Here is a 19244-nt window from a genome sequence, read left to right as displayed (position 1 = left end):
CTTATCTGTGGCATAAAACCTATATGCAAAGTTATCGTCCTTTTAGATTTAAAACGTAAAAAAATGTTCTCATAGGTAGTATTATTATTCATAAAGATTACGTTTTTTTATTAGTTTTCTATTTCGATTATTTATATGAACATAATAGTTATGAATAAATCACAAAAAAATAGTTTACGACTAATTAAATTTCAAATTAAAATTTCATTCGAATACATTTTTAGCTGACTTCAACGGAGGTGGTGTAAGTTAGGATTTATACGTTTTTGATTATTTAAATATATTATGGATATTAAATCACATATATATTTTTTATAATAACGAATCAGTACTATTTTAGTCACTAACCTCCTAAGTGCACCTCTTATGAAAAAAAAAAAAGTGAAAATAGTGAGAAATATTTTTCTATATAGGTACAAAATTTTTTTTTTCTCTTTTTTAGAGTACGTTTATTTATAATCATTTAATAAATAACGCGTTGAGTTTTGACATTTTAATGATTTTTTTATATTATTGTTTAAGTTAATTTCTTCAAATCTCTTTTTACAATTACTTGTCAATCGTGATATTTTGGCGTAAAGTTTCTTAGTAATACATGAATTTGTTCAAAGTATTAAGTTTTTATTGAATATTGCATTCGATTTACATTGAGCGAAGATTACACATTGTACTCTTTAAAAACTCGGCGGCCGTTGCTCCAGTGCCGCAAATATATCCCAGCTTATCATTCTCCAGAATTGTAACTTATACAGGGCCGGATTTAGTTTTTTTCTTTAAATGCTGGAGAAAATGGCGAATATATCTTGATATTTTAAGTAAATTAAGAAGTTATTATTTTACTTTTTCTTTTTATGAATAGTGGAATAAAAGAGGATGGCTTGGAACAATACACGCTCAACAATGCGCCTTCATTCAGAAACATCATGAGCCGATTTGCATTCTCGTAAGAAACACCTTTGGACTTTCGTCTTAGTTTGAGCCATCCCGTGATCTTTTCTTTTTTGGCTAAGTACAATACTGGCCCTCCCACTACTGAAGCTGTCAAGGTTAGTAAGGCAAACACCACTACGTATTTTAAAAAGCTAAAATAAGCAGTGTAGCTCTCAATCTGTCCATTTGTAACTTTGTAATTTATCAACCACATCAAAAATATCTTTAAATAAATAATGAGTTTCACGAAAACAACGGGAAGGCAATGACTTGGCAGCGTCGAATTTAGTGAAAACTCAAATATAAACAACGAAATATTGGGACGATCCCGAGGCAAATGCCACTGCGACAAGTAATTAATATCGATGCCAAAAAGAAAAATTTAAATTTATTATTCTTTACGAATTGTTTGTGTTTCGTGTATTCGTTTAGTGTCTTTCGGAACGCGTCGGTCGAAGGTTCAACATGATCTCCAGCTCTGAGGGAACTAACTTGGTAGCCACCTATTGTATTCTACTTTTACTGCTGATATCCCTCTGGCTCCTGTATTCGGCATTTTAAACAGTAAGTAACCATTTTCTTATTTTAAGAATTGAGATGTACCTAATACAAGGGCTCGGTGATAATGATTGTGTTGGGACCACATATACCTAATTATGAGGACAAATCATTTTTAATGTTTAATAATAAGAATATCTGGTTACATAGAGATGATTTTGTATTCAATCGTAAGCATAAGGATGAATTTAAATATCTGTCACAAGCTCAGAAGTTTCAATGCAAGATAAATTTAAACTATATATACATATTTAACTCAAGTAGATTTATTTAACGAGGCTCATTTGCATTCTCATTATTAGATCGCAAATTTAAAATATTACTACAATCTGTTCGAAATGTACCTCCTATCAAGAAGTACTATTAAGAGAATGTGTCTTCTCTCTCTCTCTTCCCTGATTATCACTTTTATTACAATTAAATTTACGCACATGTGCATTAAATCATACCTAATTATAAGAGAAAATGATATAAAACAAAACAGAGATGATTTCTGAAGAAGTTTTGTAAGATAATTGACTTTAAATTTTATAAATCATAAAATATACAAAATAGTTTTTTTACTTAATTACTTTTGTTTTTTCTTGAAAAGTGCTTAATTAATAGACGGAGAATCCTTTAACTACGAATTCGGCTCTGTATAATGACGCGCTTCGGCCAGCCCGCGGAGGATTTACCATCGATCAGTTCTCTTCCACATCGCAATCATGCCGATCAACGCTGAAACGGTTAACCTCGCAGCCACCTATATGATCCTTGTGATCCTACTCTTCTTTTTATGGCTACTTTATTCCGCTGTCTTCTAGAACACCTGTGTAAGTTTTAGTGTTTTAAAGTGACTTGTGATTGTGTATTTCGAGGTTGATGAGGTTCTATTTCTTTACCACTTTGGCGCTATAGATTTCTAGTTAGTAGTTCTAACGTGTTTCTATTCGTAAAGTTTACTGTTAATCTTTTCAGGGTCCTTTAGTTGAAGTCTCTTCGACATCGATTTTCCAACGTATTGGTTCGTGCGTCACGATTGATGAATATTAAAAATCTATACGATATTAAAAAAATCGGGTATGAAAAATTATTATTATTATAGGTCGAAATTTAAAGGTTATCAGAACATGAAATGGGTTTTTTTCTATGATCTCGACAGTTGTCTATAAGTTATGAAAATCGAATCTATTTAAAATAAAACATTTTTTACTTGCTAATTGTATTAATTTAATTTTTAGCATTTTTTAATCATTCAGGCATGCATAATTAAATTCCGCGCAACCGTGAAGACGGAAATCCAACTCGTACCGGCTTACTAATTTTCACCCGCGGCTTCACCCACTTGTTTTGTGGTTTCGTTCGTAAGTGTTAGGTATAAAAATGTAGCCTATATCTTTCCTTAGGGTTCAAGCTTGCTTTATAAGAAATGACATCAAATTCGGTGGTTTAGCCGTAGAAGCGTAACAGACAGACAGAGTTACTTTTGCATTTATAATCCTGGCACTATATAATTACCTTAATTAAAAGGTATTTGACCATGTGTATATTCTAAGTGTCTATATTTAGCATTGTTTGTTTTCGTTATTATCAACGTTCCATATCATCGCCTCTATCTTGATCTGTCAACGACAGATCTAAAATTACATTCATATTTATAAATCTGGATATTTGGCTTGAGAAAGGGGCGTGGTGCGTAGGCGCACGATCGAGCGAAGACAATTTTGTGTCACTAGCCAGTTTTCTGGAGCCTCTTGTCCAGTGAGCGTGTCGCAAAGATGCCGAACCACGAGACGACGAACCTGATCGCCACCTACCTCATCCTGGTGCTTCTCCTCGCCAGCCTTTGGCTGCTCTACTCTGGATTTTTCTGAGGTGCCATTTGATTTTTTCCAAAGCCTTTCCAGTGTATTGTAATAAGGTCTCAGCTTAATATAATTATGACTAACTATCTAATAACAAAAATTAATTACAAGATTTTTATCTAAATAAATCGATTTTTAATCGATAATTTTCAAGTAAGGTCGCGATATATCTTAAAAAAATTTCATCGCTTTCCTTATTTTTTTTAATAGCATTATCTATCATCGGTAATAAAACATATTTTTAGGTCCCCTAGATCATTTTATGTGTTGGCAACTGTGTAATGATGTAAAATTTTACCGCAGTATAAATAATTATCCTCCTTAACTAATAAACATCATTACATTTTCCGTTCAAACTTATTTTTATTGGCAGTAAAAATTTATATGATTAAAATTAACATCTCAATTTATTTTTACTTGATTATTTCACTTCACTTATCTGCTGTTCTCATAAAATAATCAAAATTTGTAAGACATAATTCCGCTTGTCATAATATATGTTTTCTTCTTTATAGTAAGCAGATATCCTAAAGTTTCCTCTAAAAAATGTTGAGTCAAATACATTGTTAACCACAAATTAATGTTACAATCGAATTCATTTTGGTAATGATAAAATAGATACGATTTTAAAAATTTCAAATTACTTTTATTACATTTTGCTTCAATTAATTACACAATTTACTTATGACCAAGAATTAGAGGCTATACTAATATAGCAATTATTATATATAGATTCCGATGGTACATCTACTAATCTAAATGTAGACAGCACTCATAAACTCATAGACAAATACTATTATAACATTTTGTTATTTAATGCATGACCATAAAGACAAAATTCAGTGTCAAATACGAACAAAACAAAAAAAAATATTTCACGTAACGGTGTTCCTAATTTGAATTTTTTGAATTCTTAAATATACAGAAGTATTTTAATTACTAGGCGTGCACGAAATTCAAGATCATAACGTGACGCGTACAGTTCTTGAAAACGATACATATATCTAGTCCATCAAGAAATTCAAGATGATTTCATTACACAAGATGACACAGAAATCTAAGTCAGAGCTGGTAACACAACATCTATAAATGACTACGCCTGCGACTCCTCAAGAAAACATAACATTCCAGCATCTAAAATTATCTGTATAATTCTACCGAAACTCTCAACGATCCGATGCTAGTATATATTAAAATTCGCAATGAAATATAGTTTTTTTTTTATTTGTACTTTTGCCAAATTGCAAAATCAAAACAGATTGGCGGCTAGTAAACATCCAGGCAGAGGCAAAAGCGCCATACCTCCCATATATCTGTTTTTCATACGTCGTTAATTTAGTTATTTTAAAATAAGTGGTTTTTCGTTTTGCTTTTTTTCGTGAACGATTTTACATAGTTTCATTTATATGAAGCTCACATATTGTTATTATTCATAAAAAAATTGTTTTAATACATCGTAAGATTAAGAAGTTGTTAATTTTATTAGCTTGTTAGGAATATGGTGAATTATACACCTAAAACACGATGAAAAATATTTGTCTTTTCTTGTAATTGTTTCGTTGCTGTAACGATGGATTTAATCATAGTCTAGTAAATATAATGTATTTCTGTTAAAAATTTGGCAACACGACGATATATTCGTAAAACAAAACAAATAATTATGATTAATTTGACGAATTACGCACGTCATGTTAACAGACTCAATTAGTTGAAATATGCGACTACTTGAATTATTTGTATGTCTTTTGATTTATCGGCTGATCTTTAATGCAAAGTAAATCTACTCAATCCTTATCTATACTAATATTACAAATGCGAATGTAACTCTGTACGAATGTCTAATGCTCTTTCGTGAACAAACAATTGAATACAATTTTATGAAATTTGGACTATACCTAGTTTATCAAAGCAGATTTACATACGAGTTTTTTATGAAACTTTGTAATCTGCAACATTGGTTTTTGATTTGATTAAGCAAACTTTATAAGTTAATAGATGGTTTGTTATTATTTAAATGAAACAACGAAAATACGTGTCATCCTCCGTTTTTGAGACGACTTAGTGTTTATTTAATAGATATTTATGAACGCCAAAACAAGATAGACTGCATACGGTCGTAAACCGAGAGTTTTATTTAAAAAAATGGTTATTTTAAAGTAAAATAATATAACCGTGGAGTGTTTATCGAATTCAGCTCATAGATAATAACTGCTTTTTTAAAATGATTATAAACATTAGTGATCTATGATCATTGTAGAGTTTATTTTTATTTATGATAGCAAAAGTACAAACTTTTGAGCCAACGGTTAGAGATTTAAAACCCATTTTATATCTTCAATGCGCCGCAAACATAGGCTAGGATGTTATGTCTCATTTGTTATAGTAACATGAAATATTCACCATTAAAACCAGAACACAAAAACACAAGGTATCTTTTGGTGGCAGATTAATCGATGCAATGGTGGTGGTGGTACCTACCCAGATATAACTCTTCCAGCGGTATATTCAAATCTTACCCCAAAATTAGATTACAAATGCTAATTTTGTAACAGTCCAATAAGATTCAATTAAATATATTTTTGTGATATTTAATAAGATTATTGTATTATTGTACTTTACGATGTTGGCTCAAACCACTTGACGTCAACGCATTAACAGAAAAAAAAATTGAATATTAAAAATGATCAAAGCTTGCACTGATCTCTTACAGTAATCTTTGAAATGTTTTGAAAAATCCGTAATGGCAGGGAACATCAATTATTCAGAGATAATTCTGTTAGAGACAAAGACTTGACGCTAGTCTTCACAATAAATCATGAGCGTGGTATTTAGACAGATTGTCGAAAACATTTCAATTTAAATATAGACTGTAGATATCTTATGTCAGACATTTGTTCTTATTTCCGTTGATACGATTCTTTTATGGCGTCCTTACCCTTGAAACTTACTTATTTATTTAAATATAGATTTATTAATTTCCGTCGGCTCTTCAAATATTTTTGATTTATTAAAACAACTTTAAATAAACAACCTAAAGAATTAACATATCTGTAGCAGTGAAATCACCAATTTCAAGCAAATAAAATACACTGTAAAAATAATTTTATATATACAGAATTTTTAAATTTTAGAATGAATCATTGAACCAAACATTCCAGATGAGCTTTGTTCATTTTAATGAAAATAATGAGATAATATCCGGTCTTCATGAGATGTAAACTATTCGTTCGTTTGTTCATTCGTATAAATTATAATAATTGAAGATACGAGTTCCAAATATTTCTTCGGACCACGTCATATTCTCGACTCTCGTGATCGTCACTCGTAACGCAAATAGCTGGAGTGTATTCATAAATAAAACTTTATAGTAACAAACCACAACGATTATAAAAATAATTATACATATAGCTTACAAATTGATGTGAACTTATATATCGCCCTTGTTATCTGGCGAGAGATATATAGTGTTAAAAGATACGATGGAATTTGACGTTTCATTTCGATGTCGAATTATTTTATTTATTTATATAGTACGTAGGCATACTGGCAAATGAGCCACCTCACCTCACCTCAAGTTTTCACCACTGCCTATAGATATTGGCATTAAGAAATATTAATTAGCTTTTCATCGCCAGTGCACCAACTACTTCTTTCAATAAATTTTTATGCCTCTTTTGCCTTATAGTTACACTGGCTCACTCAATCTTCAAACCGGAACCCAACAAATCAAATATTACTATGAGACGGTATGTGATGACTGATGCGTGGGTTGTACCTACCCAAATGGGTTGCACAAAGCTCTACCACCAAGGCTTTTCCTTTCGCTTATAATAATCGTATTAATTTTGTTTTATATGTAATCGTTTGTGAATGATCTACAAACGAATTCGAATGTGTTTATAGTATTATTTTTTTATTATCGATATAAAAATAAAACGATTCAACTTGCGATTTGCAATTTTGTGTCAACATTTTTTGTTAACTGCTTTATTATTAAAATGTTTTGTTTTTTTTTCAGATGCGGTCAGGATTAAGACACCGTAAGAGTCCAAGCAAAGATGGCGGAAAAAAACTAACGCTATGAAAACAATTTAATTTTAAGAAACCGTAATTTTAGTGAATAAGTTAATAATAATTTAAGCATCGTTATACTCCCAAGCATTTAATCACTTCGAATTTTGGAACATCTGCTGAAAGAAGCTCAACGTTACTGTAAATGTAAGCAATTTTTGTGAAAGCAAAACACCAAATTCAGTGCTGGGCATTCCAATGTTAAAAAAAAAACCAAAAAAAAAAAACTAAAAATGTAAACTAACGCGAGAAAGACAACTATATAAAATGCCAAATTAACTTCAAATATTAATTTAATATATTTAAACTTGTCGGTTGGTGCAGTTAAAATCTTTAGAATGTTATCGTTATTATGGACTAAGAGAATTTAATAATAAAGGTTCATTTAAAACCCGTTTAACGTTTATTCGTATATCCTGATTCCAATTTTAAAAAGTAAAAAATAAGATAAAATGTATATTAAAACGTCGAAATTATATTTTTAAAAATCGCAAGCATGTATCATTGTGATAAATGTGAACACGATGCGATTGAAATAATAAAAATACTAGAATAGTTGCCTATAAAACTGGACTCCGGTCAGATGGCAAACGACTGTTAACGGAATGCCGAAATAGAGTTGTAGGTTGGCGCTCATCCAACTAAACGATCAGTAATTCATAAAACAGTTCACCAGCTACTGTGAATGAACATCCTGTAGGGCAGCGATGACACGTGAATTAGTTACGAGAAGATTAGTATTTAAAAAATAACTGGTCAAGTTTTGTTTAATATTATTTTATTAATATATTATTTAGGACTACGAGTTCTTGGTTTAATTGATTCAATACTATCATTAGACAATGAGTCCTTAACTGAGTCAGTTTCTTCGACTTTTTGTGTCGGTTGCATGTCACTGTCAAGAGATTTAAGATTACGTTCATCAGCCGTCATATTTATTATTGGTTTGAGTTCATAATTATCTTGTAGACGAGGCGATGAATTATTTTCTCTATATCTAACACGAATTTTACGCTTCTTAGGTTGTATGTCTCGTGAACTAGCTGCTTCGTTATAACCATGTTTTTCAATGATATAGTCTTCTACACTCTGCATCGCTCGTGAATTTTTATGTTGATTCATATATTGTTTGTGTTTTATTTTTTTTTCTTTATCATGAGGGACAGACTCTGTAATATCCATATTCTCGTAATCTATTAATAGATCGCTATCTTCAACTTTCAAAACTGATTTGGATGAGTCACTCAAACTGTCATCTGTTGCTTGAGGTAATAATTCTTCTGATTTAGGTTTAGCAACATTACTAAAAGAACTTTCGGGTGATATTTTGTCAGCGTATAATTTTTCTACTGTTTCTGATTTGTGAATATTACTAGGGCCTGGAGGAGTATTAAATTTATCAGAAATTTCATTTCTTGTAGATTTATCTAGCGTTGAAGTAGATAGAAATGAAGATTTTTCTGAAGAAACTAAAGGTAAGGTAGGAGGATTTGAAGGCGAATCGTCATCTTTTTTCATTGAATTAACGACATTCTTGCTTCCATCCGGTCTATCATCACCATTAAAACCATCATCAACAGAGTCGTCAGTTTTCAGAAACTTGTATATATTATCTTTACTTCTAGGAAAATGTTTTAAAAGATCTTCCCAGTCTCTGCGACATAGGGTAAGAATTTGTGACTGAATAGCCGTTTTATACGACCGCAAATACGGCGTGTCGTAAATTAGACCTTGTATCTGGAGAAACCGAACACATTACCTTAGTAAATTTATACCAGACTATTTATATATATTATAAATAGTGTAAAAAAGTATTTTGAGTTTAAGTTTACACTAAATTTGTGAGAAATTATATAAATATGAACTTGATAACAATTATTTTAAATAGATTAAATTATAGAGAGCTTTTTCGTCACTAAACCAAAACTAGATTATTATTACAATTTAACCATGGAACTCTTACGACGGAGGATATTTGTATTACATTGTAAACAAAATTATACAATGTGTAACCTCTCCGAAAGATTCTCCTTCGTGAAATAATTTAGTTTTTTTTGACCCAGTAGTTATTTCAGTCACACGTCCTGAGTGTATAAAGTACATCGAGTCGGTAATCTCGCTGTTTTTGACAACATACATATCTGGAAAAAAATAAATAAAGTTAGTTATTTAAAGAAGTAAAGTTTTAAAGCGGCAGTTTGATTTACATGACCTACTAATAGGATGATTCTATTAAATATTTATTTATAGCCTTTTCCAATTATAGGTGTAGATATAAACAAACCATACACTTACACATTCCAGCCAATAGCTAGATTATGCACTATAAACAGTTATATCTTTATTAATAGTACACTATTTCAATAGACTACTTATATCAAGTTTAATTCTATTTCCAAATTTCCGATAACATCTTCGCTGATATTCAACAAGATCTCAGCCAATGATATCGCGTAAATTCAATGTCAATGTCAAAGTTGTTTATTTATCTTTACTCTTCCTGTGGTTTGAAAAGGCTATAGATATATTTTATAAGATAAGATAAGTTTATCGCCTGATATTTTTTTATGTCCGTTATAATTGCGTTTTATGATTTTTAGGGATGAATTCATTCATATTTATAACTTTAACAGCCTTAGTTACGTATGGAATGCAGTAAGTATTTTTTACGGTATTATGATTGCTGTTTATTGGGTTTTGTAGGACATTAGGACTCGGACACACTTTTGTCGGCAGTTTCGAAAGACGTAGTGATCTGCATTGGGTGCTAACAAAATAGTCTCTGGAAATTATATTTGATCGTAAATTTACCAGTATATATATATTCAAGCCTTTTCATGAAAATAAATACTAAAACTTCGTTCATTTTCTTTCTTTTTGAACGCAGCTAAAAATAACAACATAGGTATACTACGGTTTTGTCTTAAATAATTTAGTCTCGTTATGTTATAACAATGCATAGTAACGTTACAGAAGACATTATTATTTATTTATTTTGATGGAGTCACCTTCATTATATGTGTATAATTGAAGCAAGCCGACAAGTTGCCGAAGAAATGCGGGCTCGCAGCCTTTGAATATTTGATGCTGAAAGTGAGGAAATCATTTCTTTTTACACGTAATTATAAAACTATACGATTGGCAGAAACAATCTTCATCACCAGAACAGCAGGTGACGCAGGATAACTCAGCTTAATCCATTGAAGCTGCATTGCGGATATAATTAGACAAAAAAAAAAAAATTACAATATGCAGGTTACCTCATGTTTTAATTGTTACAACATAGTTCAAGGTACATTGCAAATTAAATAATTAATGACCTTCTAGACTATTAAGCACTTATAATCTAAAATATATTATATCTAGATTATAATGATGCTAAATATACCAAAAAGAAGGCTGAGCTGACTGGAAAGGTCTATCATACTATCATCATTTTACCATCCAAAAAGTGAAATTTTAGATATAAGTTAAAGTATATTAACATCTTATATTTTATGGTTGATGGCAAATTGACAGTAATCATAAAAATCTATAATTATGCTAATGTCTTTGAACTATGGCTTAGCCACTAAGGTCAGTTAGTGTCAAAATTTTTCGTATTTAACCTCTTTGCTCGTCTATATTAAATTAAAAAAAAAATATTTGGTTAAAGAGTAATTACATGTTTAAATTTAGATTAAATGGGTCATGAATAAAAAATGATTGCTATAGATGATATGCTCAGGTTAACGATTAGGTATTTATAGATTTTCTTACATCGTTAAGATGATACAAGTAGGCAGCAGACATAACTTTCAGCTTGAAACAATACGGAGCTGTCATTAAGAAATGTGGAACTTGCAAGCCGCGAGAATCACGCCACAGATGGAGCGAGTATTTGTTAACCAAAGACACCAAGTTTTTGGACACACGATTATTCTTAAGAAACTCCTACAACATTAACATGAATATGAACAGCCTGTAAATTTTCCACTGCTGGGCTAAAGCCTCCTCTCCCTTCGAGGAGAAGGTATGGAGCATATTCCACCACGCTGCTCCAATGCGGGTTGGTGGAATACACATGTGGCAGAATTTCGTTGAAATTAGACACATGCAGGTTTCCTCACGACGTTTTCCTTGACCGCTGACCACGAGATGAATTATAAACACAAATTAAGCACATGAAAATTCAGTGGGGCTTGCCTGGGTTTGAACCCGAAATCATCGGTTAAGATGCACGCGTTCTGACCACTGGGCCATCTCGGGTCACTCCTCCTACTCCTCCAATCATCATATAAAGTTTTTTTTTTTGTTGGCAGCATGTAAACTAATGTCCAAAGTCATTTCCATCCAACCAGTGCATTTATCCAAATATCCAGTGCAATTATAAATATTCACAATTTAAATTTGTAATAAAATAAGATAAAGTGTGAAGTTGTCTATTTCAAGCAACTTGACATTTAATTAGCGAGCAACTTCTTCATGTACTTTTCAGGTCATCTTGCGTCATAATTTTTTTTTAAAACGCTACAATTAAATTTTTAACTCAAAATTAGTTGTGACAAAATTAAACGCAAATCGTTCTATCAAGGGAATAACAACCAAAAAAAAAATGGTTTTCTTTTTACAAAAATCTGTATTTTATTAATACTTGGAAATTTTGAATCGAATTTTTTATAACAATTTCTAAAAAAAATAACATTTAATAATTCAATTTCTGCTAATTTCCATCTTTGTGCTAAAACTTTAAGATTAGAAAATGTCCAGAGAGTTAGCTGACATCCCTAATGTTATTAAACATTGTTTAGATGTCATCCCTAATGTTCATTAATATATAAATAACTTGAACGCGGGCGAATATCCATGTTGCGATTATCCTAACGCAAATAATCCCTCATTCATTAACCCGTCTCCGATGATTGATCTCTTTGATACGGACCGCAATCTTCAAACGTTACTCATATTGACTTTTGAGATGAAACGCGTATTGTGTCTCACTACAAACGAAACTATTTTAAACATTATTATAATTTATGTTTTCACCAAATGAAAAAAGTCGAAGACGAATAAATATTGTCATGATAAACTGCTCGGGTTCGGATTAAAGATAATCTGGCCGAGTCATAGAAGATACTTTTAATGAAAATTAAAAAAAAAACCAGTACTTTCGAAATAAGTAAATCGATACTAATATAATTCCAATAAATAATTTAATTCTAAGGTAAAGGTAGTATATAGTACTCGATAGTGTTATTGTAAGAATTGGAACATGCTGTTCATATTGAATTATAATTAGACAATGCATTACATATACGATTTATTCGCTTTGATCTCTTTATCTCGAATAAAACGGGCGCTCCACTACACGATAGTCTGAACCCACTTGGCAGTGGCACAGATTTCAGGCAAACAATTAATTTTACACTCAATTGTATGAACTTCGTCCACGGCTGTCGAGGTGCTAATAGGCCGTATCAACTTGTCAACGTGCTCAGCGATAATTTCAGCAATCCCAAGCACGCCTGATTTGCTTCAAACACGAATCATTTATATATTTTTACATTTTTTCTAGAATTGTTTGTTTTATTATGAATAAATTTAGCGTGTATTGTATCATTTATTACATATTTTAGACGATGTTTCATGATTCGAGACGTTTAGTGGTTCAAACCCGGAAGAAGTCTAGTCTCACTAAGATTATAAATGTCAAATATTGGATGGATGGATGTTTATTTAAGTAATCAATAGAATGGCTGAACAGATCTAAATGATATTTGTCGCAGAGATAGATTATAGTCTGGAATATCACATACGGTATTTTTTATGCCTAAAACCTGCACACAGAGCAACACCCTCACCAAAACGCGCGAAAATTCATAATTATATACATACATCATAGTGTAGCGTGTAAGATTCGAATGTTCAAAGCAATACTCAACGTTTTTTCGGTACAAAGGTTTCAATAAGCTGTATTTAACATTTTACCTGTAGTTCCAAATAACTTGAATAGAAATTAAACGAGCGGAATGACTGATACTGTATTATGTTGGAGAGTTCGCCGACGTACACCATGAACATCATCGTTGATATCAGCTGCAGTATTGATACAAACACCACCTGTTAAGAATTACAATATTAAATCCCAATAGCCAAAAAATTCCCTATTTTATTACTGCCACATATTCCACGTCGGATTGTACCTCTGATTGTTTCTTGGGCAGTATGTCTCCAACTCCATTTTGTGTGAAGGTCGTCAGGACGAAGTACAGTGAACATATATAGTAGCTGTGACACCACGGCTTACCCATATCTAGAAGAATTATAAATACAGGTATCAAAGTTGGCAGACTTACGTATTCTTTCAAGATGGTTTTTATACTATATACATTGTTGTAACTCTTTACTAGAGGAAGCTCAAGCACAACGTGTGACAATTGGTTTAAAAGAACATTAAACATGTAAATACATACACATATAACGCTTCTGATTCAAAACTCTTTTAAACCTAACATGCATAACGAATTGCAGCAAATTTTCATTAAAACAAAAAGCGTGTTTTTATGTTTTAATGAAATTCTTCGTAATAATATGAATAAAGTTATCACCATTATAAATCCACGATGATTTCGGAGCCGTCTCCTCTTCCAGCACTCCGATGAAGTGCCAGAGGCAGGCGGCGATATGGACGAATATGGTGAACCAAATCAAAACCGTTACAGTGGTTGATATCGTCAAGTTGATAGATATTCGCCGATGATGACGATTCAAACATTTATACACGGTCACCTTAAATAACAAACTGTAGTAATATAATATACGAAATGGTATAATTCTGGAATATCTTAAAATATTGTAATTTTCAATACCCGGATCATAGATCATTACGATTTCTCCATTTCTTTTTACAAAAAAATTGTAGCATAGTCGCAAATAAGCTAATCATATTAATTTTATGTAAAAAGTCATAGCGATAATTTATCGAAATTATATATATGCAAATAAATGACAATGCCAGATAGTATCTCACCGCATATATTCGTGTCATTTAATAATAAAAATAGAGAGCCTGTCTAAGCTTCATATAAAAAATACAAAAATAATAATTTGCCACCTGATTCAGTTCCCATTTTTAGAGCAAAGCAATCAGATATTTGGTACACATAACTGCGCACGGTAAGCTAATCATAAAACATTATAGTATAAAACGAAACTTGGTATTCACTTTTGTTCCCTCACCATTATTTAAATTTTTTTTTTATAATCTGCAATGTATATTCCTTATGTATTATATAACACTGGTTCACTTAGCCTTTAAACCAGAACACAAGGATACTAACATTTAGTATATTCCTAAATTTTTAGTTTAAATCTGAATGATCATTGGTCGGTGGCAGTGTTCAGTTTAAAGATAAATTTAATTTGTGAAATACATCATTCAATACATCTTCTGGTAACGATCAAAAATCATAAGTTTTTTATCTTAAATTGGTTTAGTAGGTTTTTCGGCATTTCAAACAATAGTCTCTTCGTGTTAAGATATATTTATATATGTGTGATACTTACGATTCTGAATAATCTATTTAACCTTAGGCAAGAAAATGCCATCATGGTGTTATTTTTGCTGAACAAACTAAGAATTTCGAACGGTATGATTGAGATCACATCAAACTTAAATTCCGCTTTGTAATATCTAAAAAGTCAAAGTCAATACTTAGAAAATATAAATAATATATAAGTATACTTGTGCCATTGCCATGGTGAGTGCATCTACGCACACTATGTGCAGTATTTGTTTGGTTTAAATGGAACAATGGAGATAATAAAAAGATTCAAAAAATTCTGTCAATAGACAAAAGTTTTAGCATCATATTGGATCATAAAGCTAGCTTCAAAAATTATTTAATGAAAAGCACACTCAAATATTTTGAAGAAGTCTTTATAAATGAAATTATGAATGCAACAACTAAAACTACATATAAAATCGTTACAACTACGTGACGTATTTCTTTGCGTTCTATGTACCGTTGTGTCATCGTTGTTTTAGTATAACTATTAAGCAATTGTCTTGTTTAACTACTAATAAGACTAATTATTGATTAGTACTACAGAGTTCTCATTTGTATATTGTTCAGAGCCTAACATATACCCGACTCTAACATAGCCTTCTGGTGAACTGTCAAACATTGTGTATAGTAATCAAAGACAAAAAGATTTAGCCATAAATGATAATACTACTTTTTACTCATTGATATTATTATACGATATACGATTGTTAAAGTAACGTGCCTTATAAATCATAACTGTGACAGTTCACGCAGCATGGTATAAACTACATTGTTATGTGTTCATGTGCCTTCACACCTTCAAAAAAGTAAAAGCGATACAGAAAAAAAAACTACAATGAAAAAGTAAAATAAAAAAAAACAGCATTTTAAATACGATCGGCATTTGGCGGCCATTTTGAAGAAGTATATAAAATATAGTATACTATACAATCTATTTTATCGCTAGTTACTAAAAGGTTGTGAAGAACGATACAATGTTAACTGTGGAAAGAACTGTTCAAAGCCTTAAGCCCTTACTTCACTCGATTCTTCATCAAATTATTCAACACATCTTCATCATCGATTTCAACTAATCTCGGCAAATAATATTGAATAAAAAACTTCCATAAGAAGCAAAAATCGAATAAATAAAGCGCTGATATCAACAAGGGCCTGTTGTCTTGGAAGCCTGCGTTATAAACATCGGCATAGATACAAAACAACGAAACAATGATCAAGTAGATCCTCATGATGTACTGTCTAATATTGAAGTATCTAAAAAATCTCTGCTCGCGTATAATAGTCGAGATGGTCGCACTGTGATCCTTTGTAAGGATAGGTATATTGGTTCCAATACCAGCTATATAGTTCTGAAACATTGACATAAATTACACTTAAATACTTATATACAACATTTACATGACTGTACCAGCACTTAAGCGCAAAATGACCATGAACTAGTTTGATGAGCAGCTCTAACTTTCGTATTTAATTTTTCCTCATAATGTATCTTTTTATTTTTATTTTAACTTAATATGATTTTTGCATGTGTCGACCTAGTAAATAAACCAGCGTGGCATGTATTTTTTATAATTTAACATAATGTTTATATGCGAGAGCATCTAAATGGTGATTTGTTACTTATATTTGTCATTTAATACTTTTTAATGTCACTCTTTGCTTTCCTAATAAAATAAAATAAATACAAATTTTAATACATTTATTATCAGTTATCACATAACGAATTTTCACTCAGAAAGTGACAAGTTTTTTTGTTTAAATATAATTTTATTCTCATATTGCGCTTAGGCTGATAGAACAAAGAATGAAATGAGTGGTTCCGTCCTTGAATGTGGAATTTCCGATTGTTAAATAGATGAAATATAAGAGGTAAAACCAAAATCACTTCATGTTTAATGCACAGGTTTTAAGTGACACATGTAAACTTTGAATTATAAAATCACAATTAAAGCTCGATATTTTTGAATTCTGCAGTAATGAATATAAACCAGAACTCCAGGCACTGGCAACACTGTATCTATGATCTCGAAATGATTTAAACCTGATATTTAAATTTAAAATATAAAACATACACTTATAGTTTAAATAAACTTTAAGAAAAAAAAATTAAATAATTAATTAAAACCTAACCTCGTTCGTCGGACGATAATAATTTAAAAGTTCAAAAACAGCTGGATAATCTTTGATGATATTGAAAAATCCTTGCGAGTTTATTTGCAATAAGTGTACTTGGTTGTTCGTGGTTATAGACACTGGACATCGTATCGTATCTCCGTGCAAATTACCAAACATACTACTCAAAAAGAAAAATTAAAAAAATACTTAGATATCAATTTAAGAAATATTATTTAAGAGAAGAGAGCAAACAGACAGTAAAAAATGCCAAGCCCAGTTATAAATTTATATTTATATCTGGGCTTGGCATTTTTAATATCTGGATCTTGGCAATTAATGTCTGGATTATTCCAGATAATATCTGGATTCCATTCCATTCCAGATAATTAAGTGCAGTAATGGCTCGTAAATATTGCACTGCTGGCTAAAAGCATCTAATCCTTTAGTTTGCTTAAGGTGGGCCCAGACTTGTTTATAATGCATTCTAAAATGTGGTGCGAATACTGTGGACGGAACAAACTCTCAAATAAGCATCGAGAATCTTGTATTTGTATCATGAAGTTCTTACCGGAACCTGACCAATAGACTAAGCACAACTGTCCGTAGATTGTTATAAAATATATATATTTTTAATTTCGTTGATTCTTCTCCCCTTTTATTTAATACCTAGTGGGTAACCGCAAGTCATCTATATAAACATAATGTCTTTTTTCTTTCTTTACTGATTAGTAAAGAAATAAAGAAAATCGTTTTGTTATGTTATCAATGGACGCGAATTTGTCCAAAGAGGGTTATGAATTATCATATGGAATTAATAATATTAATTAATTAATTAATTAATTATCGTTGATCCTTCATTCTTTTTTATAGAATATCTACTATTAGTAAATAATAGTGTTGTTCGTAACCTAACCTTCCCTTTCCAAGTGTGATCGAAATATCAATATCCCTAGCATCGTTCAATTCCACACTTCCTTTATCAACAATGTAAATATCAGGAATTACATCATCGACGTCTATGATTGTTGTGTCTTTCGTGAAATAGAAGCTACGAACTGCACGTCCAATTGTACGGAGGAGAGATACATCGCTCTGGTTAAGAATTGGGCACTGTAACAATGTATATTAAAACAATACAATAATTAGTTTAGAACTTATTCCACTACGTTCCCTCTTACATGTTGGTAGATTTCATTGGAAACATGCACTTTCTCTCACGATATTTACCTCGCCCGTCGAGCAGGGAATAAAATATAAATCATAAACATACAAGGTCTTATTATATACAAAATGATATATTATCTTTGTATGTATTACAATATACAAATAAAGCACATGATAATATGCATGAGATTGAAACCGCAATATTCACTTTATATTCATGTGTTCGAGTCCTGGGTCATTTTAGCTCTGAGAGCTATTAATTAAAGAAGAGACTCGACTCATAGTATACGAGCGTGAAATGTTAGAAAGTGACAAGCGACATTCATTTCAAAAATTGTGGATACCGTGCGTCATCAACATGAACACGAATGAGATACGAACCTTATTCTTAAATAATCTCACTGCTGATATTTTTATGGAAGCGTATTTAACGGATATTCATGTTAGTAACAGCGTAGTTAAGTAGTATAACTACTTACTTGGCTAAACGTTGCTCCGTATATATGTAATATAGCATCAGTTCGTAAGGTGATTTGTTCACACAACTTTAACACATTCCTGTAATCCAAGCCTCCCATTTTGTCCCAATTATATTCGTAATAATCCAATACTTGCCTAAAATATGTTTAGGACTATGTAATATTGTCTTTACAAAAAAAAAAAACGTTCGCCAGTTGCATGTGTGAAATGGTCGCTTAGTGTGCCAAAGGTCAAGTTCGACCATAATCATCATCGACAATTTTGGAAAACATATATCCAATATATAAGATTGCATGTTTCGAACATATTTTTCTACTTTTATTGCCTAAATGTATTATTGATAGCAAATAGATACTGGACTGTTTGATCTTTGCTCATTTACAAATAAGCTTAGTTTTATAAATGTAATATTCAAAAGTTCTACATACTTTTGCAGTTGAGAGTCGAGATTCTCCCTGTTCATAAACACCGTTATATCTTTGATGTGCTCTTGAAATGAAGCTAACGCCTTATTAACGTTTGCTCGAATACT

General features: G+C 31.2%; 1 long non-coding RNA gene across 1 annotated transcript; it reads left to right on the top strand.

Moving 5' to 3' along the window:
- The first annotated feature begins 1259 nt into the window (after positions 1 to 1259).
- Positions 1260 to 7705, top strand: LOC125077097. The gene is made up of 2 exons (XR_007120731.1): positions 1260 to 1494; positions 7354 to 7705. It is a non-coding gene; the product is annotated as an uncharacterized LOC125077097 (long non-coding RNA).
- Positions 7706 to 19244: the final 11539 nt, after the last annotated feature.

Source organism: Vanessa atalanta, chromosome 3 (genome assembly GCF_905147765.1).
Source record: "Vanessa atalanta chromosome 3, ilVanAtal1.2, whole genome shotgun sequence".
Lineage (NCBI taxonomy): Eukaryota > Metazoa > Arthropoda > Insecta > Lepidoptera > Nymphalidae > Vanessa > Vanessa atalanta.
The sequence above is the reverse complement of the archived record's forward strand: the minus strand, read 5'-3'. Positions and strand labels throughout refer to the sequence as shown.